At 47.4% G+C, this 26,126-nt stretch overlaps 1 long non-coding RNA gene across 1 annotated transcript in view; it reads left to right on the forward strand.

Annotated features, from left to right (window-relative positions):
* Positions 1-26,126, forward strand: part of LOC137622880 (uncharacterized) — a 307,972-nt gene that overhangs the window by 94,207 nt on the left and 187,639 nt on the right. Inside the window, exon 3 of the long non-coding RNA XR_011040512.1 lies at positions 8,226-8,367. This is a non-coding gene — a long non-coding RNA (uncharacterized lncRNA). The remainder of the gene's footprint in view (positions 1-8,225; positions 8,368-26,126) is intronic.

The following is a 26,126-nucleotide window of genomic DNA, read 5'->3' on the forward strand; positions in this document are numbered from 1 at the left end:
CTTCAGCAGGATCATTGTTTTCACATCTGAAACGGCTACATGTTCCTTGCAGCTCGGTTTTTGCTAAACGAGCTTCCTTCACGTCCTTGGCCTAAGTCGTTCGAGATCCCAAGCCTGTCCAACTTGGTGGGGAATGAACTGGAGAGAGTACTTTGCCCAGTTAGAGCTCTTAGGTACTATCTAAAAAGGTCTCAACCTTTACAAGGACAATCAGAAGCCTTATAGTGTGCTATCAAGAAACCTTCTTTTCCAAGTTCTAAGAACTCAGTTTCTTACTATTCAGGCTTCTGATTAGAGAAACACATTCTCATCTGAAGGAAGAAGACCTTGCTTTGCTGAAGGTAAGGACACATGAAGTAGGAGCTGTGGCTACTTCAGTGGCCTTCAAACAGAGCCATTCTCTGCATAGTGTTATGGATGCAACCTATTGGAGAAGCAAGTCAGTGTTCGCATCATTCTATCTCAAAGATGTCCAGTCTCTTTACGAGTACTGCTACACCCTGGGACCATTCGTAGCAACGAATGCAGTAGTAGGCGAGGGCTCAGCCACTACATTCCCATAATCCCATAACCTTTTAACCTTTCTCTTGAATACTTTTTATGGGTTGTACGGTCGGCTAAGAAGCCTTCCACATCCTTGTTGATTTGGCGGGTGGTCAATTCTTTCTTGAGAAGCGCCGAGGTTAAAGGTTGTGATGAGGTCCTTTAGTATGGGTTGCAGCCCTGTATACTTTAGCACCTTTGAGTTGATTCAGCCTTCCAAGAGGAACGCTGCGCTCAGTAAGGAAGACGATCTTATTAAAGGCAGAGTAATGGTTCAAGTCGACTTCCTTACCAGGTACTTATTATTTCATTGTTATTGTGGATAACTGATTATATGAAATACGGGATACTTAGCTATCCTTTAGTCTTGTACACTGGTTTTTCACCCACCCCCCTGGGTGTGAATCAGCTACATGATTATCGGGTAAGTTTAATATTGAAAAATGTTATTTTCATTAGTAAAATAAATTTTTGAATATACTTACCCAATAATCATGATTTAATTGACCCACCCTTCCTCCCCATAGAGAACCAGTGGACCGAGGAAAAAGTGAGGTGGCGTCAACAACAAGTACTGTAGTACCTGGCCACAGGTGGCGCTTGTGAGTACACCCCCTTCTAGTATAGTGATAGCTGGCGTATCCCTCCCGTAGAATTCTGTCGGGCAACGGAGTTGACAGCTACATGATTATCGGGTAAGTATATTCAAAAATTTATTTTACTAATGAAAATAACATTTTGCGACACTACTTGCCAATTCCTTACGGTAACATGACTAAGCAAAAATATGCAAAACAAATAAAAAGGGGCACTCGCGGAAAAATGGCCAACATTCTAATATACGGCATTTCAGAAAAAAAAATTCAGCCACGTGCTAGGCAAACCATCAAGGCACATTTTCCGACAAATAAAAATCTAAATGAATAATTACTCTGTGATAGTTCCTTAGTACGTAGTAATTTTGAAAGAAATGGGAAAAAACGAAAAAATGGCAATCACAGGAAAATCGAACACATACCTATATATACGCCATATCTGGCTAAAAAAAGAAGATAGGCATGGGTAGCCAGATCATCTAGAAACACTTTCCAACACTATAAAATTATAAGTTTTGCGACACTACTTGCCAATTCCTTACGGTAACATGACTAAGCAAAAAAATGCAAAACAAATAAAAAGGGGCACTCGTGGAAAAATGGCCATTCTAATATACGGCATTTCAGAAAAAAAAAATTTCAGCCACGTGCTAGGCAAACCATCAAGGCACATTTTCCGACAAATAAACATATAAATGAAATATTACTCTGTGATAGTTCCTTAGTACGTAGTAATTTTGAAAGAAATGGGAAAAAACGAAAAAATGGCAATCACAGGAAAATCGAACACATACTTATATATACGCCATATCTGGCTAAAAAAAAAATAGGCATGGGTAGCCAGATCATCTAGAAACACTTTCCAACACTATAAAAATATAAGTTTTGCGACACTACTTGCCAATTCCTTACGGTAACATGACTAAGCAAAAAAATGCAAAACAAATAAAAAGGGGCACTTGCGGAAAAATGCCCAACATTCTAATATACGGCATCTCAGATAAAAAAAAAAAAGACATGCACGTGTTAGCCCAACCAACAAGGCACACTTTCTAACACATAAACATGAAAAAAAAATCAATAATATACGGCAATTCCTTACTACGTAGTAAATTTTTACAAATATTGAAAAAAAACAGAAATTGGCAACCGCAGTTAAATACCCAATATACCAATAACTACGTCGTATCTGACAAAAACAAAATCACGCATGGGTAGCCAGATCATCTAGACACACTTTCCAACACTAAAAAAGCAAAAGTTTTACGATACTATTTTGCAATATCTTACGGAAAAATGACTTGGCAAAAAAATGAAAAAAAATGAAAAAGGGACACTCGCGGTAAAATGCCCGACATTCTAATATACGGCATCTCAGATAAAAAAAAAGACATGCACGTGTTAGCCCAACCATCAAGGCACACTTTCTAACACATAAACATGAAAAAAAATGAATAATATACGGCAATTCCTTACTACGTAGTAATTTTTACAAATATTGAAAAAAAACAGAAATTGGTAACCGCAGTTAAATACCCAATATACCAATAACTACGTCGTATCTGACAAAAACAAAGTCATGAATGGGTAGCCAGATCATCTAGACACACTTTCCAACACTAAACAAGCAAAAGTTTTACGACCCTATTTGGCAATATCTTACGGAAAAATGACTTGGCAAAAAAATGAAAAAAAATGAAAAAGGGGCACTCGCGGTAAAATGGTCCTCGTGGTGATGAACGACATTTTAACTAAAAAAAAAATCATGCACATGGTAGCCAAACAATCCACCAAGACTTTCCACAACTGATAACCTATACAAGTTGCACCATTCTACGACAATTTCATAATACGTAATAACTTTGATAATTATGCAAACTACCTTAGAAGGGTAAACTTGGTCGCGCTCGACCCCGACGCGTCTCAGAAATCGGGGAAGGAGTACAGCTACAGCAATGCACATCTGGACACTACTAGAGCGTGTAGGGGAGACACCTCCTGCAGGTCGATCACCCACAAATTCAGTCACGGGGGTGAGTCACGTGAGAAAAACCTGTTTTTTTTTTGATGCTCGGGGTCGCAAACGACCCATCGTACCTATCCAGGGTTAATCTGCTCTGACTTCAATTTCACCCCAGAAATAGATCTGTTCTCAAATGGCTTCAATACTAAGTGCAAAAAGTTTTGTTCATCTCTTCCAAACCAAAAAGCCATCAGCAATAATGCACTTACGATTAGCTGGAAGGGATCAACACCTCTCTATGCCTTTCCACCAGGATTCTTACTACACAAAGTAGCTTTTAAAATCAATAAAGAATGCAGTAATAATATGCTTTTCTGCACCATATCGCAGGGGACGGAACCATGGATTCCATTAGTGAAGTCAGTCGCGAAGCAGCACAAACGATATATTGTGAAGATCGAAGACTACCAGATAGTTCTCAAGGATTGTATCTCACCCTCAGCAAAGCTCCAATCAACTTTGATCGCCTTCAAAATTTAAAGGATCAGCTCCCTAACGTCTTTCCTCCTGAGGTTTGCTCCAAAATTGCTGTCAGCTTGAGGGACAGCTCCTTGCACAAGTATGAAAACCTATACAACATTTTTAAAAGTTTCATTCACAAGGAGTATGGAAGAGACAACAAATTCCCCCTGTTAGCAATTATTTTATTTTTCAATCACCTTATAGACAAGGGTCTGTCTTACAACACCCTGAAGAGCTACAGAGCAGCTTTAGGTCCTATCTTGTCAGGCTATTTCCCAGGTTACTGTCTTGCAGAGGACAAATATGTCAAAGCAATGATATCGGGAGTTAATAGAAGGAAACCTAGAAATTCTCACCAGTTCCCTGGCTGGGATCTAGACAAAGTAATTTCGTTTCTCAACACCACGAGAGATAACTCTACCTTACTACTGACACAGAAAACCTTGTTCCTAGTAGCCTTAGCTTGCCCTTTAAGAGCTAATCAATTTAATAATCTCAGCATTTCCAGGAGCACCTTCACCCCAGAACACATTGTCTTACGGAACCACCCTTCCTTCATGGCCAAAAACCAAAAGAACAACTACACGCCAATAGAGATCAGCTTTAGGAAGCTTCCTAACAGACCAAAAATATGTCCAGTCAGACAATTGAACTTCTATTTGGAATACACAAACAAAGTCTGTATGGAAAGAAACATAGACAGGAAAGACCACATATGGCTAGATGAACACTTCAAGATAATGTCTCTACAAAAAATGAGACAACTTTTTAGGGAGTGCATTTTCAGAGCCGACCCAAATGCAACTAAACAGTCAACGAATTTTCACTTTATAAGGGGTCAAGCTTCATCAAGACTGCTATACAATGGAGTATCTATACAAGAAATCATGTCCAGAATGAATTGGAGAAGCAACTCTGTCTTCAGCTCTTACTATGCTCTCCTCGGCTTACAGGGAGCTTTCGATGCTGTGGTCGCTGGACTTCATCTTCAAGCCCCCTGAAGCATCTGCCTAGCTACCACTGGTGAGTCCGGAAGGTTGAGACCTCCCTCTCCAGAACTGTAAGTTTACTTGTGAACGAAGGTTCTGGAGTGGGAGGTGAGACCTTCCGGACTCAAAGTCTGGGTCACCCTCCAACCCTTCCCCCGTGAGCCGAGGAGACCATGTACAGTACTTAGGAGGGAATATTTTAACAACTACATAATTCAACAGAGTAGGCTATATACAAGAACACACACATACAATCACTATTATTCCACAGAAAACAAACTAACTGGAATCTTTCAATATTCATATCAACCAAGAGAGCACAAGAAGATTGAATTTACTAGTAAAAAGACCTTTATGTCCAACAATTTGCACCTTCACAGTAATTCCTTCATAACTTGCACTACCAAGGTAAGCTCAACCACTTCTGTGTTATTTTTTGTTCTATTACAACTTCAAAAATTTGACTTCCATTGCCGAGTCAACCCTCTCGTCCCTGGTAACTCCGCCCAAGGGGGCGTGGTTTGGGGCTCGCGCCGCCGCTTGGGGGGGTTCCAGGGGGGGGGGTGTATAAGCTACCACTGGTGTGTCCGGAAGGTCTCACCTCCCACTCCAGAACCTTCGTTCACAAGTAAACTTACAGTTGTCAATAAGGCTCGTATTCTCCTGAGCCGCTTTGTCCATGACTTCTTTAACCAGCTTCTCAGGGAAGAGAACCTTCCCTTAGATGTTGGAGTCAATCAGTTCTCTGGGTTCATGTCTGATCGTAGCAGCAGCTAGGATGTGTTTTCTTCATGCTCTCCTGGCTAGGACGAAAGCATGGAGATCTTTATGAAACATAATTAGGCGAGTTTTAGCCAAGACAGGGAAGAGATCAGATTTGGAATAGTTTCTAATGAGCATTTCTAGATAAGATTGGAAGGATAAAGAGGCAGAAAGTCTCTCTATAGCCTCCAGTTCTCCCTTCAAAAAGGATTTGGGAATCCTAGGCAGTTTCTCATTAAACTGTTTACCTCTGACGTCTTTATCTTGTTTTCCAGCAGTGAATGTATGTTGGACGTCCTCCCAATTGTTCGAATCGTAAGGAAGGGCTAGAGAGACAGGTTTACATTCATCTAGCACTGGAAAGGGTCTGTTCTCCCTTACTGCTTTCAATACGGCCTCTAAGCTTTTAGAGGCAAAGAGGAAGACGGTATCTTTGGGAGCCAAAAAAGTGGCTTGTTTCCTGCCAAAGGCAGAAAGTTGGGTATTAGTGAATTCAGCTGTCTTTAAATCCCTAACCAAACGTGATTGAGCCTAGCCGTGATCCAGAATGATTGTTTCCTTAGGGATCGTATCATCCCTAATGGACACATCTGAGTTAAGCCTTACGTAACAGTAAGGATAGCTATTGATCGTTGGAAAGAATTCCAAGTCTGAAACTGGCTTGGAACCCAAACCATCCCCTATATGAAGGAAACCTCTGGTTAAGGCCATATTCTCAGCATAGCGCCAAGGGTTCTTAACTGTGCATTCTGGTAGGCTTGAAGTTTGGGGTGCCTTAGAAGCAGGTGCCTGTTGTAACGCTTCTATCCTCGCTGTTAGATCTGCTTGTGAATATTTATATTTAGCAATTAGGTTTATTAGGTTTCCATGAAAGCTTTCATGGATGCCATTAGTTCTAAATTACTGGGTAGCAAAGGTTTGTCTAATATCGGAACTGGGGTGGAGGAGGAAGCTGGGGCTTGGGTAGAAAGTAAAGAGGTATTGAGAGCTGCACTCACCTGATGTACATCCAATGATTCTTCCAAGGCTTCTGTGGTCAGCAGGATCCTCTCCTTCTCTGATGAAACAGAAGAAGTAGTAGACATGTCGTCCCTGTCCAGGCTCATGACTTGCAGAGCGTCTTGTACTTCATCATCTGCATGACCTGCTGATACCGGCGGGAGTTTGACCGTCGGTAACTGTGAAGAACGACTCTAAATTTTATCGAGGTAGTTATTAGTTGTTGGTGGATGGAGCAACCTTCACTTTGACTTTGTCCGCAGTTCAATACTGTACACATGTTTGTTCCCATGCGACAGACAATCCCTCGTCCTTTAATTAGGGAGATTTCTTCGGTGAGCTGGAATTGGTCTTTGTAAAGGGATAACGGGTGGTTACCCGACAGGTAATGGAGTGAGGCAAAGCCCCCCTCCCCAACAGATGGTTCTCTATCAAAATTTCCTGTGCTGTTGGCACGTATGTGATTAGCGCTCTTCAAGCTGTTGATTCTTTGCTAAAGTATTTTTCTTATGCTTGTGTGGTTGTTGATGATGGAATGGAAACAGGAAATTCGTATCTGGCTGGGGAAGGGTGGGTGCTGCAATCGGTTCACGGCAAAGACGGATATAGATCCGCATTCCTTCTGTGCTTCATATTTGGGCATGTCTGTACATAGGCATCCTCTTGTAACCGAGTGTTGATTGTGGCAGGTGTATGCTTGGAGGAAGAAGCATGTCAGAGATGTTTGTTGAGGTCTACCTGGGCAATACCCAAGAAGACACCGGCGAAGGTTGCCATCGCTGCTCCCTCCAAAGGGAATGTCCGCTGCAGCTCCTGCAATTACTCATCTTGATCAGTCCCTGGGGAGTATGCCGTAGGGGTCAGGAGAACACAAATAGATATTGGTATCTTTTTAAGGTTTTGTCGCTGTGGTGTGATCCGTGAAAGTTATGTTGTTACAAGTTTGACCTAAGGAAGGCCTGGACTTGCTTAGGTCTTTCAGGTAGGCCCTTTATACCTGCTTTGAGGGAGTTGATTGCCTCTTACCATTTCTTTTCATGTGGGGGAGGCAGTGTGGTACTGAGAAAGTTCAGATTTGAGAAGTGAGATGAGATAGTACACAAGGAGATTGTACTCTTCTTAAATAGACGTATCTGTATGTGAAATAGGTGCTCGCACACCTGCTACCTGTCTTCGATTTCTTATGAGAACGAGCAAGCAGACTGCCAATAGGAATGAATGGCTCCGCGCATCTTTCCTCTTGCTGGAGAATCTTCTGATATCTCTCTCTCTCTCTCTCTCTCTCTCTCTCTCTCTCTCTCTCTCTCTCTCTCTCTCTCTCTCTCTGGGAATACAAGAAGCAGTGCATACCAAGTCCCATCCCTCATTGAGAAGTAGTATCAGCATTGATTAATATTTTTCATAATGCAAACCTGGTTTTTATAAGTTACACTTCCCAACTCAACCACCCTGAAAGTCCTAGGTTATGGGCAGAATGAGGATTATTATACCTGGCAAGTGGGCGGGGCCTACCATCTCCCCCTTCCCAGTAACTATAATAACCCAATTGAAAGTTCAACAGCCATTCAAGGTATGCTGAAATCATGCTCATATTAAAGGACTCTGGTTTGTATGATTAGAAAAATTACTACTTTTAAAATGTGCGATATTTTCCAGTAAGAGACAAACTCATAAAACTTGCAAGAATCTGTTGCAAGATATTGTTAAGCAGTAAGTCATTTCTATTGAGTAACCAGTCAGTTGTCATTGTAGTAGAAGCTTTTAGTTTCAAATCCAATTGAACAAGTCTTTAACATCAATGTAATATTTATGATTCAGTGTATACACTCTAAAGGTTTGTTTCTCTTCTAGGTAATGAATGGAAGCTGTCATCATGAAATGAGTGATATGACTTTTTGATCATAAGAAGGTACCCAAAAGGAAAAGAATGTATCCCAAGATATCCCTGAGACTTACTTAGAAATCCCACTGGGCAAATACACTGGGTAGCATTGTAAGTATGTGTAGGTGACTGATAGATTAATGATTAGCTTACGTTTCAAGAAATTTCAGGAGATCAATACTGCATTCATACAATGAAAAAAACCAAAGCCTTACATAACATTATACTTTTGATTTCAATTGGGCAACTTAATATGTACCAAAGGAACAGAATAGTTCTTTGTTCCGTAACTGGAATTCAAACCTACGCTACTTATATGGGTATTACTTTCGGCGAAGCTGAAAGGACAAGCCATTAGAAAATTTGAGAGGGTTAACCACCCATCCCGCTAGTTAGCTGGGAATGGGGGCTAGTAGCTACCCATCTTGCTCACACACCAGTGACTAAACTTCACTTTGCATTTGGCTCGGACGATGAACGGTTGCTACCCCTCTTCAACCGATCTTTTGGACTGCCATTAATCTTTTTGTGCTTTCTCTTTCAGATTGTGCTTGTGTTTGTGTGTGTAAGTGCCCTTCCCTACTGGTCATTCAAACCTGCCCTGGTCCCTTGGGCCGTTCCTGCGGTACCTTCATATCATCCGAAAAGACCATCCTCACAGTCTGTGCCTGACTTGTCGGGGACAGGGCTGTATGGAGGATAGTAAGTGTATTGAGTGTTGCGTGTGGTCTTCCTCCCAGTGGGAAAAGTGGCAACAGCGGAAGAAAAAGTCTAAAACGGATTCTTCTCCTTCTAAGAGTTTTTCGAAACAGAAGGAACCCAAAGCTGCTTCTTCCACTCCCCGACTTTCTTCCAAAGATTCTACACGAGCGGTTTCCTCTGGGGATTGCCTGAGTAGTAGCGTAAACCCTTTTACACGGGGTCAACCCCAGTCCTCGAGAGACGGTGTCACCTCCCCTAGCGAGGCGGCCCCGCCTCTCCACCCGGTAGAGACCTTGCCTCTTTCTCCCTTATCTCAGGTGTAGCCATCCCTGGATTTGCTCAGTCCTCTTTCCAAGGAGGTGTTGCCGGGCTTTCTTTAGCAAGGTGCAGGATTGCAGCATTTTTTCGTGTCTGAGGTGGATCCATTGTCTCTGGTTGAGATGGTCACTTCTGAGGCTTAGCTCGTTGCCCTGCCTGCGGACTCCGCTCTTGCCTCTTCCTCTGCTCTATCAGCTGTCGCCGAGAACTGCGCTTCCCCTCCTGAGGCTTCGGGGGAGGAAGTCCAAGGCATGTCTCTCCAGCGAGTGATCGCCTCCTTCGTTCGCAAGGGAGACCACTCACAGAGACTCCTCTTTGGAGGCCTTTTGCTGACCTGTCTGAACCTGTGGAGTATCGTCGTTGTGATTACCAAACTCCCCCACCTCTTCCCCTCAGTCACACTCCTTCACCTCCGGGGAAATGTCGACTATTTCGCTCGTTGGCTAACTTTTAGGAAGTGTCACGTGAATTTTATAGTCAAAGCCTGTTATGGCTTAATTCATTAGGGTGAAGTAGACTGTTCGCTTTTAACAAGGTTCACATACAAGACAAATGGTAAATAGTGCAGAAAGGGAACTATTTTCTTTAAATCAAATGTATTTTTTACAAAAAAAACCTTAAACCTAAACAATAACAAACTAACACGCAAATGCAAATTGAACACACAGCAACGTATAACTTGTAATTAAATTGACCAAGGCAAAATAGTCGGTACACGACTTTCGGTCAGCACCTAAAAGAAACCCACGGGGAGATAAAGCACACGTAACAAAAGGTATCACCACCCAAGATGTATTTCGATAAATGCTGTCCGCTCCTTGGGATTCTTTCAGTTTATGTAAGGGCTACTGGACCACGTCCATATATGGCCCCACTACTCCTCAAAGCAGGGCACCTCTTTGCTTGCTGACGCACTCCCGACTCCATAGTCAAAATCTCTGCCATGTTATCGCTTCGTTAACAAGCCGCAGCGAGAGTCAAATTAGTGAACAGCACTTTGAACACCCAACAGGCAAACTTACTAATACAGTACACGTCATTATATTACATGACAAGAGGATCCTCCTGTTTCTCCTGTTCATCAAAGAATCCCAATTCGTGACTTAGTCCTAATGAGGTGGAGTAGAGAGAGTCGGAACACGCTTTCTGGCAAGTCCCTCAACGGATTGGCAGATCCAGCGTTGCTGCCGCGAGAGAGCAAAGACACGGTCCTCGACTGTGTCTTTGGCCCTCAGAAGCCTTTTTAAAGTCCAGTGCGGCTTTGCCCTGGTCTGAGTGGCTGAAGGGTAAACTTTTGGGCTAATATCATCCTGTGGCACAAGATGTTTCCATCATCAGGTTCCCCACGTCGAGGTCATGAAGCTCCAGAATTCCTCTGTGGGGGGTTCCTTTTTGTATAAGCTGGGAGATGTGGAGCAGGCAGCAGAGAGATGGAGAAAGTCACACCAGGACTCGGTCTTCTATATGGTCCTAACATCCAGGACCTATAAACCTTCAGGTCCCTCTCAAACCAGCCAGTCGAAACCTTCTTCAAATAGGAAAATGAACAAAGAAAAGAAGGTGTCTTAAGAAGCCCTTTTCTGCCAAGGACGGGAAAGGTAACCACTCCTTACGAGGAGGGAAGTATCTGGAGGCTGGAGACCAATCATCGGCCTCTCGACTCTAAACAAGTTTGTTAAACAGACTTCGTTCAGAATGGAGACCGCAGACATGGTCAGACAAGCGGTAAGACCACAGGACTTCATGTGCACACTGATCTTTCAGATCCCAATCCATCAGTCTTCAAGGGAGTACCCCATATTCAGTCTAGACAACAAGAAATACCAATTTAAGGTGCTGTGCTTCGGTCATTCCACAGCACCTCAGATCTTCACGAGAGTGTTTGTCTTAGTGTCATCTTGTGCTCACAGGATCGGCACTTGTCTCCTCCGTTATTTGGACGACTGGCTGATTCTAGCAGACGCGGTGGCAACCATTCTTCATCGCCGAGACAAGCTTTTGAGGCTTTGCTAAGATCTGGGGATCATGGTAAACCTTAAGAAGTCGCCCCTGCTTCCCTCTCAACAACTGGTATATCTAGGAATGATAATAGACACCTTTCCATCAGATGACAGTGTAGTGAGGCTGAGGAAGGTAGGGAGAATTTTTCTCAGATGAGAAGAGCTCCCAGCCCAGAGGTGCTTATGTCTCTTCGGGCACCTATCATCTCTCGTCCATCTAGTTCCCAACAGCCTTCAGGATATGATCTCTCCAGTGGTGGCTGAAGTCCACCTGGAATCAAGCCTCAGATTCCCCAGACATCTTGATTTCCCTGGGATCAGAAGAACAGATGGACCTCAAGTGGTGGTGGCAGACAAGAATCTGCTAAAAGGCGTCAACCTTCTCGTCCTCCCCCCAGATTTGTTGCTCTTCACAGATGCATCAAAAGAAGGGTGGGAGCCCCACATGCTGTGCCATACAACCTCAGGCCTTTGGTCAGAGTTCAAAAAGTACCAACACGTCAACCTTTTGGAGATGAGGGCCGCCTTCCTGGCCCTTCAACAGTTCCTGGCGGGCCACTCAGTGGTGGTGATGCGCGACAATAATGTAGTGGTTTACATCAGCAAGCAAGGAGGTACTTTTTCACGGCCCCTATCCCATCTAGCACTAGAAATACTGAGATGGGCAAAAGTCCGTTCGGTAACACTATCAGCTCGCTTCGTTCCCTGCAAAAGGAATGTGCTCACGGACAACCTGAGCAGAGTGACTCTGATAGTGGGTTCCTAATGGTCTTTGGATCATCTAGTAGCCAACAAAGTCCTGACTTTATGGGGTTCTCCGACTGTGGATCTGTTTGCAATGGCCCTGAACTTCAGGCTCCCATTGTATTGCTCCCCAGTCCCGGACCCCAAGGCTCTCTGGCAAGATGCGTTCCAGCAGAGGTAGGACAAAATTGACGTTTACTCATGTCTCCCCTTCTGCCTGATGAGAAAGGTACTCAGCAAGACCAGAACATCGGTCAATCTCTCAATGACCCTTATAACTCTGCTATGGCATCATGCAGAATGGTTCCCAGACCTTCCGCAACTCCTCACAGAGCTTCCGATAGAACTCCTTCCAGGACACGATCTACTCAGAAAACCACACGCCAACATCTTCCACAAAGCAGTAGCTTCTTTTCAACTTCATGCCTGGATACTATCCAGCATTTCATCTCCTAGAGAGGCCTGTTGCAACAAATTGCAAAAATAATGCCTGGGCACCTGCGAAAGTCATCAGCAGTCGTCTACCATGCAAAGTGAAATGTCTTCTGTGGTTGGTGTCGTGGAAGGGATATCTTTCCACTCGAGGCCACTAATCCAGCAATAGCGGAGTTCTTCCCATATCTGCGAGAAAAAATGCTCCTTTCAGTCTTGGCAGTGAAAGGCTATCGCTCAGCCTTGAGTCTTGCCTTTAGACTGAACGGAGTAGACATTTCCTCTTCGCTGGAACTTTCACTCCTAATACAGAGTTATGAACTTACCTGTCCTCAGTTGCAGGTGAGACCTCCTCCTTGGAAAGTGGTTCGGGTGCTTCGGTCCATTAAGGGGCCACCCTATGGACCATTACGCCAGGCAACAGATCGCCACCTGACTTGGAAGACAGTGTTCCTGCTCGTGTTGGCCTTGGCCAAGAGAGTTAGCGAACTTCATGGTCTCTAGTACAACATCGTAGGCCAGAATCGGCAAATCTTTCGCCAAAACAAAAATACTAAAAGCATCATATAAAGAAATCCTATGTAACGCTAAACAGCTAAAATTATTAAAGCGAAACAGCCGGGAACGTCGCTCTGGCTAACTAAATAACTCATACCTAGCGAGCGACAGCGTCCAGGACGCCTCCGGTAGGCAACAGCTCTTGTAACAACGATATCACTATGAAATCACTTTTAAAATTACCAAGAGCTTACATTTATACATAAAAGAAATAATACTCAACTTATCAGAAGCAGAAGAAGTTGGAGAAAGCATTATAAGTTGAAATAATCCAAGAATTGCAAGAAACACGGGGAAAAAACACCGAGTTGGTGAGCTACGCAAAAAGGAATACAGATGGCGCCGTGAGCGGCGCAATGCACACTTACGAAACGGGAGAGGAGAGATACCTTGCGAGCGGCTCTCCTTTCTTTCTCGTTTTCGTTTTCTTGCCAATTGACCCCTTCGAAGTGTTAACTCTGTTCGGGGTGCAGATTGCTATGTGGCGTGTCAAGAATACATCCTCTGATATTTCGCAATATCCCTGGTTCTTTTATGAGGGATATTCACTCCAGGAGTTAGAATTCTGGGTACCTTAAGGTAAATTCTCTGGGAATATCGCCGTAGTCATATATACCCAAGGAAGCTACCTTTTAGGAACTTCCATCAGGACGACATGGCCATCTCACCCAAAAATAGATTTTTCGCTTCGCTCAAAATCCGTTTTCTGTTCCTTCCTGTTTCCAGTAAGTCTGGCTTCAGGGAGGGGGCAGGACATCAGAGTTCTTAGTCTGAGTCTGTTTATGTCTAGCTTGTGGTTGAGATTCCCTTGCTAGACTGACAACAGACATAGGAGGCTTAGCCTCCTTAGTTCACTTTCGAAGGTTTCTGTACGAGATGATTCCTTCTTCTTGTGATCTAGCAGACTAGTCCAGTGTTGTTGTTCTCGGTGTGGAGGATAAGATCCTCTTTTCTGTGAATAACAATGCCTTCCTTGCTTTGGTTCTGAGGGAGTTGGCAAGTATTGCTGGCCTCCCTCCTCGGATCTCCCCTAGGCTAAGATGAGTTTTCTTGGCTGCGGGTGATTCATTAATAGAGCAAGGTTGGCAGGACCCTCTTCACCCTTTCCCCCTCTTTCCTTTGTGATGGCCTAGCCATTGCATTCCTGTCCGTCATTCTACATCTGTACCTAGCATAGGTTAGGATGTGGGGTTGACTCAGTCCCTTGCCGGCCGGCAGTGCGTGCCGGCCAGCAAGGGTCTTCTGCCTTGAGTGCTGCCCGGACCTCCCTTGGTCTCTCATCCATGTTTGTCTGTAGAGCTAGACGGCATTGGTCAGAAAGCCTGAAGTTATATTCTCCCCTTCCTTATGTGCACTCTTTCGGGTTGCCGGGTTATGAGGTAGTACAGTCTCTTATCCCGGCATCCATTCTGTTTTTCTTCTAGTGTTGTACCCTAGCCCGGCTGCCGGCCTGAGCGGCCGGCAGCCGGGCAGGCGGAGTTCTCTGGTTCTTTTGCTGCCGGCCGGCATTGGTTGTATACCTTTGCCGGCCGGCATTGGTTGTATACCTTTGCCGGCCGGCTATATATCATACCATTGTCTGCTGGCCGCTACGATTAGTGGCCGGCAGCCGAGTGCTATCTTGTGTAGTTGCCGGCCGGCACATGCATTTGAACCAGCGTTCTTCCACCTTATAGTTCATAAGTAGTATACTTTGGAACTAATTAAGGTGTGTGCCGGCCGGTCCATTACCTTCTATACTGTAGCCAGTATTTTTCAGTATAGTATATACTGTTGGGAGAAAACTATAGTATAGTATTTGTTACAACACTAAGTTTTTCTAACACTTTTGTGTTGTCTCGCACAACCCTTTGGTGTAACCTTACAGATAAAGAAAGTGAGTTCTTTTTTGTCTAATATCCAGCATTTTAAAATCATTTTTTGGGTGTGAGCTACACCTGTTTCCTCTGGAAATTATTCATTGGTTGCTCTAGAATAGATTAACCATACGATTTTATTATCTGGAAGGTTGCAGCAATTGACTGTGCGGGAGATACAAGTGTGTGTCTTTCCTTTCTAGTTTAGTTGTGCTAAGCTATGTATATCCAGTGATACGTAGTTCACTTGATACTCATGGAATTTTCTTCTCTTTACAGGAGGACCATCCGAAGTGTGGAAGCGTTTTCTGCAACGTCCACAGCAAGAACTTCTGCGGACATGATTTGTGTAGGAGGCACGCAGCATGCGCAGTCTCCAAAGGTGATCTCCGGTATTGGGACCCGCAGGTATGTACCGTGTGCACAAACCTGATTACTGAGGCTTTTGATTCCCCTAAGACGGCGGAGTCAAGAGACGCAGCAAGGGAGAAGCTTCGTACCTGGGTAAGGGGCTTTCAGAAGAACACTTCTGGGCCCTATCTTCCAAGTGAGAGGATGAGGGCTTACCTTTTCCCCAGGGCGTCAGCTGAGGCAGTGATTCCCCAGCCTCAAGTGGAGATACCAGTGGTTCAGATCCCTGTGGATTCTGAAGTCGCTGACGCCCTGCAGGACATCCAATTGGACGATAGGATGTCGGAGGTGTCCCAGCGTCTGAAAGATGACCTTCTGGCAGAAGACCAGGATGAAGAGTAGGCTCCAAACAATGAAGAGGAAGAGGTCGACGAGGTGTCGGCTACTCCGGTTCAGGCCCCTGAACCTATTCCCTCAACATCGTCCTCTCTCCCAGATGAGCTGGGAAAGACCCTTTCCTCCATCGTTGGAATGATCCAACAGATGCAGAGGGAGAATAATGAGAAGGCGGCTGCAATGGAGCTGGAGATGTGGAGACTTGCAGCATCACGTGGGCCCCAGAAGAAGCTCAGCGTGAAAGACCTTCCCTTGTGCTCAGATGTTAACCCTTGAAATTATGCTGAGCACATGCTTATGACGACGGGAAAAATAGTCATTTCGGAGAAGTTGGGCTCAGACCCCCTTGAGGAGGTGGAATTCTGGCCCAGCAAGGAGTCGTATCTGGACTGTTATGTCCGTCTAAGGAAGGAACCAGCCTCAAAGGAAGAAACAGAGCCGAAGGAGGTCATAGTTTTGGACCACGGTAAGGATCAAACTTTATTGTCAAGCTCGATGAAAGAGAGGGGCTTCTCAAACTCAAAGGTACCTGCTTTGAGTAAGAAGCACCCTTCCTTTGTGTCCTCTCCTTCTAGAGCCTTCCCCTTTATGCAGAAAGGGTTTACGGCTGTGCTGAAAGCAGTCGAGGCAGGTAAGCCATGCCCCTCTTTGGAGGAGTGTAAACCTCTGTCTTTGGCCCTACCCATGGACCACAAGGACTGGAAGGACGTCCATCTTACCTTCTCAGTCGGGAAGTTGGAGGCTGATATTGCCGGACGTCAGTTCGGTGAGAACCTCCCCAAGCTGTCTGACTTTCTTTTGCGAAGGGAGCTTGAGACAAAAGAAAGACTTGCTGCCTCAATGTCTCATCAAAGGACTCTGGAGACAATGGCAAGTGACCCCAAGGTCCATGAGATGTTCATGGTAGTGGCTAAGACACACCTAGTCACAGTGACGAAGGACCTTTATAGCTTCGTCAAAGCTAGGAGGGCTTGTAGGGAGTTCGTGTTGGCCTCGGCTGCGGTGAGGCACGAGCCAAGGAAGCTAATCTCCTCCAACATTTGGGGCAAAGACCTCTTCCCTAGTGAAGCGGTCAAGGAGGTTGTAGATAAGGCCGCCACGGAGAATAGAAACCTTCTCCAGAAGTGGGGCCTATCCCTCAAGAGAAAGTCTTCCCCGGATGAGGGTCCCCAACCAAAGAGGAAGACTAAGAAGACTGGGCTACCCTCTCGGCCAGCCAAGCCATTCAGACAGCAGCAGCAACAGCAATTTCCTATGCCTACAGTGCCCCAGATGGTGGCACAAACCCCGACCATGTACCAGTGGGTACCCCAAACCGTGTCGACGCAGTCTCCGGCATTTAACCCAGCGTTCAAAGGGCAGTCAACTACCTTTCGAGCGAAGCCTAGAGGAGCAGCCAGAGTTTCATCTAGATGCCCCTCAAGAGGGAGGGGATTCAGGGGTAGTCGCGGTTAAGGAGGCAAGGCCTCAGGGCAACAGCAGTCAAAGTGAGATGATACCGGTAGGAGGGAGACTTCAGAATTTTCGGGATCGGTGGACCTTCGATCCCTGGGCCCACAGCCTACTCAAGAATGGACTGGGTTGGAGCTGGTACAGCACTCCACCCCCGTGCCCTCGATTTTTCCAACACTCCACCCCCGTTCTGGAGGAGTGCATTCAAGAACTGTTGGAGAAAAGGGTAATCCGAAGGGTAAAGTCCATCAAATTCCAAGGGAGGCTGTTTTGTGCTCCCAAGAAGGACTCAGAAAAACTCAGAGTCATTCTGGACTTGTCGCTACTCAACAAGTTCATTGTGAACTGCAAGTTCAAGATGCTAACACTGCAACACATAAGGACCTTACTGCCCAAGAGGGCATTTACCGTCTCCATAGATTTGTCAGACGCCTATTGGCACGTTCCAATCAATCGTCAACTCTCCCCCTACCTAGGGTTCAAGCTACATCGAAGACTCTACGCCTTCAGAGCCATGCCATTCGGGCTAAACATAGCCCCAAGGATCTTCACAAAGCTTGCGAGCGTAGCTCTCAAACAATTACGCCTAAAGGGAATCCAGGTGGTAGCCTACCTGGACGACTGGTTAGTGTGGGCAGCATCCAAGACTGAATGTTTGCAAGCTTCCCTACAGGTGATCCAGTTCCTAGAGTATCTAGGCTTCAAGATCAACAGAAAAAAGTCTCGACTTTCTCCATCTCAAAAGTTCCATTGGTTGGGAATCCACTGGGACCTAGTGTCACACCAACTCTCCATCCCGGCGAAGAAGAGGAAGGAGATAGCTGGTTCTGTCAAGAGACTTCTGGATTCCGAAAGGATATCAAGACGCGAACAGGAGAGAGTGCTGGGTTCTCTCCAGTTTGATTCAGTAACAGACCCGGTGCTAAGAGCACAGCTAAAGGATGCAACCGGAGTTTGGAGAAGTTATGCATCAAACGCGCGAAGAGATCTGATAAGACCAGTTTCGCTTCGTCTACGTACGCTTCTCAGGCCTTGGTCCCAAGTCAGGCAACTAAAGAACGGATTTTGAGCGAAGCGAAAAATCTATTTTTGGGTGAGATTGCCATGTCGTCCTGATGGAAGTTCCTAAAGGGTAGCTTCCTTGGGTATATATAACTACGGCGATATTCCCAGAGAATTTACCTTAAGGTACCCAGAATTCTAACTCCTGGAACGAATATCCCTAATAAAAGAACCAGGGATATCGCGAAATATCAGAGGACGTATTCTTGACACGCCACATAGCAATCTGCACCCCGAACAGAGTTAACACTTCGAAGGGGTCAATTGGCAAGAAAACGAAAACGAGAAAGAAAGGAGAACCGCTCGCAAGGTATCTCTCCTCTCCTGTTTCGTAAGCGTGCATTGCGCCGCTCACGACGCCATCTGTATTCCTTGTAGCGATACACGAGGTGCTACAGATACTGTATGTAGGGAGGGGACCTACAGCCCTTCAGAAGAAAGGGAAGGGCGGGTCCATCAGGACGACATGGCCATCTCACCCAAAAATAGATTTTTCGCTTCGCTCAAAATCCGTTTTTTGGGCTCAAGCCATGTCGTCCTGATGGAAGTATACCAGAGCATTACTGTATCTGTGGATTCTCAAAACGTGCCGTACTCCCCGAAGGTATTTCCCGGCCAGCTAGACCTAGAGACCCTAAGATGTTACCGTCATACATCTTTTCAACTAACCATAGACCATGTTAGTGCTTCCTGCCCCCTACAGGGAAGAGTCTTGCTAGACTCTGGAAAAGTCTCGAAGAGTACATATACCTATGTATGAATAACAGACAAGCCAATATAGTGGTCTCACCCTATATCATGTAAAGCATAGTTTGTAAAGAACCACTGAGTCAATGTGAAATATCGACCAGTTCCCCGTTCAATACTGGATTGGACAAAGGTTTATATCCGAGTAGGAGGAAAACTTGCATATCCACCACCGTCCCCTTAGGGCATGGAGTCCTCCCGCCAAGGGAAAGCATAAACCAATGCAAAGAATGCTTGCATAAAGGAACAATCTATTAGAATTATCCCAGATAAATATACATAGAACGTAATGCAAAATTATTTCAAATAAATTGACACAGGTGAAGGAGACGCAAGGTTCACAAGAACTAGTTTATTGACAAACAATAAATAAAACAGGTTAAACAACCATTATATATATATAAGAGGAGGATAACCAACAAATAAGCATAAGCATGATAGTAAACAGAAAACTTGTTTATCTGAAAGAAAAACATTAGCGCCACTTTTAACATACCGAGGTATCAAAATCATAAAAGTCTGTATTACTAATCAGTTACATTAGCGTTGGAAACGCTCGGCACACATGTCTGCACTTATGCTAGGTTCACCTTTGAAAGTGGAACAGTCAATGTGGGCAACCCAGTGCCCTAACACTTAGTTTGTAGAACAGTTCGTAACTACACACTCACTCCGGAATTAATCGTCCCAATTAAATCCACTGTTCCTCGCAGAGTTAAACAGCAGGGTTAACGACACTACCCACTGCTACCACAGACCTCTTTAGTTGCTCCACTTGCTTCGCATAGTGACGAAAGAACACTCTGGAAGACTTCCAGCCAGTGTATGAACGAAGATGTTCGAAATCCATACAATTAAAGAAATTTAAGGATGAGGCAACTTTCCTCGGATCGTGACCTGCGGGTGTACTGTCTGGATGCGCTCTGCGAATAAAATAGGTGATTTTCGCCCTAAGTTGTTTCAGTGATAAACTTGAGCCTGATGTTTCTCCCCTGAATAGTTGACCACCCCTGAAGTCTGAAGTTCTACAAAGATAGACCTTTAGGCATTCCACTGGATATAGAGATGCATCTTCTTTCAGAGGGCAGATTCTCCAGGGACCCCACCTGTTGGTGGGTAACTCGTTCTTGGCGAGAAACGTAGGATCCGGAAACAGGTTCAGTTCTCCCCCATCCAAGAACTGAACATGACCCTCCTCTCTCGAGAGGGCTATAATTTCACTAACCCTGGCCCCCGACGCGAGTGCAAATGGGAAAATAACTTTTTGGGTCAAATCCTTTAAAGCACACTCCTCATTGTTCAACAGCGAAGCGAAATGAAGAACTTTATCTAAAGACCATGAAATGGGCTTTGGAGGTGCTGATGGTCTGAGCCTAGCACAGGCTTTCGGAATTTTAAATATTAAACATAGCCGGTGAATATATAATAGCTGACGTCTCCGACGGCTCGACAGAATTCAAAAACTCGCGAGCGATCGCCATGAAGGTAGCGGGTGTGCCCATCAGCGCTGACTATCGGCCAGATACCGCATATACATATAAAAAGCTCCAGTTCTTCTCTGTCGGTTTCATCGACAAGTCGATTCCACTCGCTATTATGACCTCGAGTTTTCTACCCAATTGGTGAAGTACTTGGTTTTGGTTTTATTGCTTTCGCCGTGTTGGATTATTCAATACTATCCTCAAAAGAAATGCTTTTGAAAGGAGAGTAAAAGTGTTTTGCCCTTGCTTTTATCTCTGGTTATTTTCCATAGAGTAAAAATGGCCGACCCTTCCCTTAGTGTACGGAAGTGTGTTTTAGGCTTTTAGCAATTATCTTATCACGTTATAAATTGTTGTTGTTAATTATAGATTTGTTCCGACACGAATACTTTACCTCGAATTACCTCTTTGGAGGGTCCTTGATCCTCTCTCAAATTCGACCAAGATTTTCCCGCGCTACCCCCCTATCTCGCTCCCGATAGTTACTACCCCCGCCGCCAGGATAATTCCTTCGGCCCGGATTAGGGCAGGTCGCTGCTTTTCCCGGGTCAGGACACCATTAAGTTCTTGGTCGTGAGATCCGAAGCATCTCACTCTCTCGTTTTAAATCTTTCGACCCTTTGGCGCGATTGTGTTCCCACGTGTTCCCAGTGTACGGACTTGTGTTTTTTCTGCGATAGTGCGTTTTCGCAAAGTGTCCCCAGTCCGTTTCCCTTGTGTTATCCAGGCTTTTCTGTAACTCGTGTGCGAACGATGGAGAACGTGCGTCGTTGTCCTGGTCCTAGAGCAGGAAAGTCGTGTGGGGCTTTCCTCTCTAAACCAGAGGTGGACCCGCATTCTCTTGTTCCACGTGCAGGGGTAAAGTTTGTTCCCCCTCGGACACATGTCCCGAGTGCGTGAATTGGGACGGAATTCAGTGGGTACGTTTTGGTACTAAGAAAAAGAAGTCATCTAAGCGTTCCCCAAAGAAAGTGAATGGCGTGTCTTCCTTACAGTCGGTCAGTGATCGGTCCGACGAAGCCTCGGCCTCTCCGTCTCCTTCGCAGAGGAGTGGCCAGCAAGCCCCCAGTGTAATTGTGACCCATAGTGTCCTCCCAAGTGAACCCAGTGTGACGGAGGAACCAAGGGCTGGCCCCTCGGGAGTAAACGGAAGGGCCGCGAGTGTTTCGGGCGGATCGGGCCACGTGGCAGGGGAGCACGCTTCCTTGGATGACCCGGTATGGGACAGTGCGGCGTTCTCGGTCTCCCCCCCGCCCTCGTGGGCCGGTGCGTCGGGTTTCCCCCCGCCAGTAGAGAACCACTCGAGAATTCGTCGCCCGAGTAGCGACTCCTTCGCTTGGAAATTACCGAAGACTCCAGGGAGGTCTCCGCTGAGGATGGACGTATCCCTGGGTCCATGGCCTTCTAGTAGGGGCGGAGTGGTCTCAGTACCCTCGGTATCCACGGCAGTTCCCGAGGACTTTCTCCAGCACCCTGTCTCGGACGGTCGGCGGCGAAGGGCCTCCCCTGCGCATCACTCTAGCAGTCGTTACGGGAAGAACGTGGCACCCTCGGACTCTTCGGAAGAAGGCTCATCCTCCGAGGGAGAACGCAGGGAAAGGCGGCACCGTAAGAGAGCGCGGACCGATAGCGATCGTTCTCGCTCTAGGTCGAGGTCGCGGCACGGTAGGAGGCGCCCACGCTCTCACTCCCGTAGGTACAAGAGGGAGGTCTCTCCCGGCGGCGGCGAATGGTTTTACGTGCCCCCAGGAGACTCCAAGAAGCACCGCTCGCCAGACTCTCGGTCCAGTGATCGAGCCTCCAAGTTGTCACTGCCTACATACAACTTGGAACCGCTCGACCGGCCACGCAAGAAGGACCTCACTCTCAGGCACAAGTCCTCGAGGCCTTCGGTTCACCCCACCCGTCGGGAGGAAGCGCGCTTCCGAGAGGACAGCCCGACCGAACCAGCCCAACCGGGTCGGACGCCGAGCGGGAAGGACCGGTTGCCGGGTTCGGGTCTTCCCACCGGGACCGTGTCCTCCGCGTCCAGAGCCTGGGCCCAGTCGAAAGGCCTCCCGGGGTCGGTGGCACCCGCCACACGGCGAGACCCGACCGTGTACGGTGCGCCCTACGGTTGCGGGACGGCCTCCCTGGGACCTGGTAGGGAGAGGCCAGTCTACCTCCCAAGCACGGCTCCCCCCAGCCAAGCCGATACCTCGGTCGACGGAGGCGAGGCTCCCCCGTCGGAGGACTCCGCCTACAGAAGGGTGGTAGCCCGCATCAGGAGGACCCATGGGATTCCTGAACCCGAGGTGCCGAAGGTCAATACCTGGAGGTCGAGCCTCTTGAGGTACACACATCGGGACGTCCTGCCGAAGTCCTCTCTGGCCCTGCCCCTCGCCCCAGACCTAGTACTCGGCCAGGAGTACATAGATAACTTGGTGGCCAGCACTGCGGAGGCCCCCAGGTCCCAGAGTTCCTCCAAACTCCTCCAGGGTCTGAAACTACAGGCCAAAATTTATATTCCAGAAGGACGTCGCCCGGGCCCCTGTAGAGTGGACTCAGCCGTGGATGTCCTAGGACAGGGCGGCTCGGACGAAAGGGCCAGCTCAGCCCCTGTGTCCTTCTCGGCTTCTGAAGCAGGCATGATGGAGGAGATGTCGAGGGACATGATTAATGTCTCTTCATGGCTGGACTGGTGGGCCTCCACGTTACTGGATGTACAGGCCTCCACAGACCCCGACGACCCGGAACAACAGAGTCTCCTGTCGGACATTATCACTTCCGGGGGGAAAGCGCTAAAATTTATGGCATACCAGGCTCTCTCCCTGACGGCCAACTGGGTCCTCCGGAAGAGGGACACAGTGCTTTCCAGGGTAGCAAGGAAGATCCCAGACAGGCAGGCGCGAGCCATTCGCACCCTACCCCTAGGAGGAGAGTCCCTGTTTCCTTTGAAGGAATTGGAAGAACTGATGGAGAAGGTGTCCAAGAGGAGAGAAGTCAACGTCCCTAAGCAATCATCCTCCAGGAGACCTCCGTATAAGAGGTCAGGCTCGGATAGGACCGTGACCCCTCAAGCGGTTCCCAGCTCTTCAAGGAGGGACGCCCACTCCTCTTCCTGGTCATCATCTCCTCAGCCCTCCCGCAGGGGAACTACAACTTCTGCCAACTCCTTCAGGTCGGGTTACTCCGCCTCGAAGAGGGGCAGATCAGGCCGCCCCTCTAGGAGAAGGTAGAGAGAGAGGCCCCCTACTCCCGCCCAAGCCTCGGGTTGGGGGATGCCTCAGACCCCATTGGCAAGCATGGAAAACGTATGGGGCGGATGCTTGGACGGTGTCCGTCCTGAAAGAAGGCTACAGGATCCCCTTCATAGCGGACTCACCCCCTCTGATCCCAGCCACCCAAACAGAATGGTTAGCTCCGAGGGACCCGTTGAAAAGGGCTACTCTACAAAAAGAAGTTTCCTCCATGTTGGAAAAGGGAGCCATGGAAGAAGTCCTTCTCCCAGGGCCAGGCTTCTACAGCCGCCTGTTCCTGGTGGAGAAAGCAACGGGGGGTTGGAGACCGGTGATAGACCTGTCGGCCCTCAACAAGTTCGTCAAGAAGACGGACTTCAAGATGGACACCCCAAAATCCGTCCTGATGTCCTTGAGGGAGAAAGATTTTATGATGACGGTCGACCTCAAGGATGCGTACTTCCAAATTCCAGTCCACCCGTCGAGTCGGAAGTTCCTCCGGGTAAAATGGGGCTCCCAGATCCTGCAGTTCCGGACCCTCTGCTTCGGACTGTCGACGGCCCCTCAGGTGTTCACGAGGGTCTTCGCGACAGTCTCAGTATGGGCTCACGAACGGGGTATCCGCCTCATCAGGTACCTGGACGACTGGTTGCTCCTTTCCAGTTCAAAGGCCCTCTTGGAAGAACAAGGAAAGGACCTCCTCCGTTTCTGCAGGAGTCTGGGAGTCATCATCAACCTGGAGAAATCGAACCTAACGCCGTCCAACAAAATGGGGTACTTGGGGATGACGTTGGACACCGTGCAGGGGAAGGCCTTCCCCTCGGAAGACAGGATACAGAACCTCGTCAAAATCATTCAGCCGTTCCTGTCGGGGCTTCCCAGGAAAGCGAAAGACTGGCAGAGGCTGATAGGCCATCTGGTCTCATTAGAGAAGCTAGTTCCCCAAGGGAAGTTACGACTCAGACCCGTACAATGGAACCTCAAGGCTCTATGGTCCCAGACAGGCTCTCAGAAAATATCGATCCCAGTCCTTCCGCACACGGAGACAGCCTTGAAATGGTGGAGATGCCGGTCGAACTCCCTCAAGGGGATGCCCCTCGGGTCCTGTCCTCCCGAGTTTCTCCTCTTCACGGACGCCTCCAGCCTAGGGTGGGGAGCCCACCTGAGGGAGGAAACAGCAAGCGGGACCTGGTCAGAGACCGAAAAGCATCACCACATCAACGTCCTAGAGCTAAAAGCAGTACAAAAGGCATGTCTGCACTTTGCAAGTCGATTGAAGGGAAACACCGTGGCCCTAATGTGCGACAACGCCACGGTGGTAGCCTACATCAAGAAACAAGGGGGCATGAAGTCGAAGGAACTGTGCGACCTCACTGTAGACATCTTGCACTGGGCGGACGAACACCAGGTAACACTGCTAGCAAGGTTCATCCCCGGAAAAAAGAACGTGCTAGCCGACGGCCTCAGCAGGGTAGGTCAGATAGTAGGGACGGAATGGTCCCTACAACCAGCGGTAGCCAGACTCATCCTTCAACGCTGGGGCTCCCCGGTGATAGACCTATTTGCAACAAAGCTCAACGCCAAGTTACCGGTTTATTGCTCCCCGGTACCAGACGAAGGAGCAGCCCTAGAAGACGCCTTCCAGCACAGGTGGGACAACCTGGACGTTTATGCCTTTCCCCCCTTCACGCTGCTAAGACAAGTGCTCAACAGAGTAAGAACCGCCCAAAACCTAAAGATGACTTTGGTAGCGCCCTGGTGGCCGGAGAGAGAGTGGTTCGCGGATCTGAAAGACCTGGCAAGCCATCCGCCATGGCCTCTGCCCCCCAGGTCAGATCTACTAAGTCAACCGCACTTCCTCAGGTTCCACGACAACCCTCTCTCTCTTCGCCTTCACGCCTGGAGACTATCGAGCGACTCCTGAGGAAGGAGGGGTTCTCCTCCTCCACAGCTAAGAGGATGTCCCTATATCTAAGAAAATCCTCTACCGTAGTCTACCAGGCGAAGTGGGCCGCCTTTACGAAATGGTGCGCGACAAAACAAATAAGACCTCTCGAAGCCTCGGTCCCTGACATAGCTGATTTTCTAGTGTATCTTAGGGATAAAATAGGAATGTCAATCCCAGCTATTAAAGGAGTGCGAGCAGCCTTAGGCCAAGTCTTTCTCCTGAAAGGCATCGACCTAGGGACATCAAGACACATAGGGATGCTGATTAGAAGTTTCGAACAATCCTGTCCTCCCCAAGCCAGGAGAGTGCCTAGATGGGACCTGGCCAAGGTCCTGAAAATGTTGTGTCTTCCTCCCTTTGAACCGCTCAGAGATATCGGGGACAAAGATCTCACCCTCAAGACAGTCTTCTTGCTAGCCTTAGCTTCGGCTAAGAGGGTAGGTGAGATCCACGGTCTCTCCTACGACGTGGCACACTCCAAAGGGTGGAAGGAGGTATCTTTCAAGTTCGTACCCTCCTTTGTAGCTAAAACTCAGAACCCAGCAGTCTGGGACCCGAGGTTCGAAGGTTTCTCTGTTCCGGCCATTCCCAAGACAGGTAATACG

The sequence above is a fragment of the Palaemon carinicauda genome, chromosome 29 (genome assembly GCF_036898095.1).
Source record: "Palaemon carinicauda isolate YSFRI2023 chromosome 29, ASM3689809v2, whole genome shotgun sequence".
Lineage (NCBI taxonomy): Eukaryota > Metazoa > Arthropoda > Malacostraca > Decapoda > Palaemonidae > Palaemon > Palaemon carinicauda.